We start from the raw sequence: 2,091 nt of genomic DNA on the forward strand, positions 1-2,091 counted from the left end.
TACTCCGTCATTGACAATCACAAATACGAGCCTAAAGAAAATACGAGCCTAAAGAGGCAAAACAGAACTGCGCTCTTATCACAGATAACAACCAAATGAGACATTCGAGGAAATGAACAGCAAGAAAATGTTTGAACATACTGAAACCACTGGGTAAGTACACATACATAAAATAAACGAGCTCAATCAACATACTTAAACAAGAAAACAAAAAGAAAAACACATTATTAATATTGATCACTAACAAGTTACTACTAAGTGCTAATAATCAAGGAGCTACCTGTTCCCATAAAGATACTAAAGTGAGGCTTTGTGTTTGTTACACTCTAGGGAAGACGTTTTGTTTCCCATGGAATGCTACAAAGCAAAATAGAATTTTGGCCCAGGAAGTGTTGGATATGTTTCCAGACCTCATAAATTTGTAATATCCTAAATCGAGGGTCTCAAAGGTATGAACCTTCCTTCCTGTCTATTATTGTGTGGTCTACCTTTTGTACATTCAGGAACTCACAGAGTGTCTTATCTGATTGGTTTTTTTTAAACAGAACTGTTTATCTAAATTGGGTTTGAGAAAAATCCTGGAACTTTGCCCAACAGAGAGAAAAATCAGTTTTGGAATGGAGGTGAGGCCATACTCTATTAGATTGTGTGAGGACTTTAGTTAGGGTTCAGAATAGATGTGTGTACTCGATGAGTATACCATTCATCGGGAAGCATGATTTGATGAGAACATGGTGGGAGAGGTGCTAGATATCTCTCTCTAACACTGTGAACAGTGAAGGACAAAATTGTGATTGTCTTTTAAATTTGTACAACATTAAATGGATACAAGTTTTAAGCACCAGTATTTGATTAAATATATACTTGATGCATCCTAATGGCGATTAGGACGAGCTAGGCTAAGTAAAATAACCTACTTTGTCAATTTAGTAATATGTTTTTGTATTATATGTACCCCCAATTCTAGAAACTGGAATCATAGAGAGAAGTCTACAAGAAGCACAAGACAATTTTCTGCCCCTGAAGAATGTCCAGTTAATAGCAACATCCAGGACAGAAACTTATATAAGTCGGGCTACGTTGTTACGCACAGTAGGAAAGAAGAACAGTTGAATTAGCTACTGTTGAGAATGTTCTAGTAGTTGTTTGAACTTGAATATGTGCTGTGTTATCACCACTTTTATTAAATTGTATATTTTTTATGTGATAGAATGCATTTTTTTACGAAAATGTTTTTTGATACTTGTGCTGTTTAGCAAATGAATTAAATATGATATTTTAAATATTGAATACATGTCATTCATTAAACTTAACATAACCTTGAATTGGTTAATGGGCTATGTAAGTAGGTTTCAGATTGTTGTGGGTAACATATTGTGTTTTAAGTAATATGGACATGTCCCTTCCTTTTTTTGATTAAATTAAAAAAAAAAAAATAAATAAATAACCCATAAAGATACTAAACATCCTACATAGTTACTAACCCAATTTGCTTCAGGTAATCACCCAATCTTGCTCTCAAATTGTGGCGTAGTTCTGACACAAAAGTAAATAACAGTATTATGCCTCACAGATATCAATTGGAAATTAATAATCAATAGATATCAAAGCAAAAGGTTTGATGGGACCACATGTCAATACATCAAGGGTGACTTATTTGGAATACTTCACAACCCTGAAGTGTTTTGACAACCAATGAAGTAAGTGGAGTCAAAGTTTATCATATGAAGCAAGTCAAGTCCATTTCCTCATTCATTCCTCCAGGAGTCACTGACTCGAGACGGTTAATCTAGAACACTCCTCTCTGAGTTTTCTAGCCAAATGTTCATGCGGGTTACCACGTACCACCTCAAGAATGTGAAAACGAATCTGTTCCACTTGGTGTCTACAATCCTAGGAATGCTGGGCTACTGAAGAATGTACATTGTCAGTTCGATATTTGAACAGTGTTCATTCCACCTAAGTTTGGCCACTCGACTGTCCAATGTAATATAGTCCACAAGGACACTTTATGGCGTATATAATACCAGTTGTATCACAAGTGGCAAACACCTTGAGTACAATCTCCGCACAACTCCTGGGATGGTAAAC

The 2,091-nt window shown here is 35.5% G+C and overlaps 1 long non-coding RNA gene across 1 annotated transcript; it reads left to right on the plus strand.

Annotated features, from left to right (window-relative positions):
- The first annotated feature begins 379 nt into the window (after positions 1 to 379).
- On the plus strand, positions 380 to 1,195 carry LOC138581812 (uncharacterized). Its single transcript, XR_011304800.1, has 3 exons — positions 380 to 449; positions 546 to 623; positions 968 to 1,195. It is a non-coding gene; the product is annotated as an uncharacterized lncRNA (long non-coding RNA).
- The last annotated feature ends 896 nt before the right edge of the window (positions 1,196 to 2,091 follow it).

This window comes from Ambystoma mexicanum, chromosome 3q, assembly GCF_040938575.1.
Source record: "Ambystoma mexicanum isolate Mex_15411 chromosome 3q, UKY_AmexF1_1, whole genome shotgun sequence".
Taxonomy (NCBI): domain Eukaryota; kingdom Metazoa; phylum Chordata; class Amphibia; order Caudata; family Ambystomatidae; genus Ambystoma; species Ambystoma mexicanum.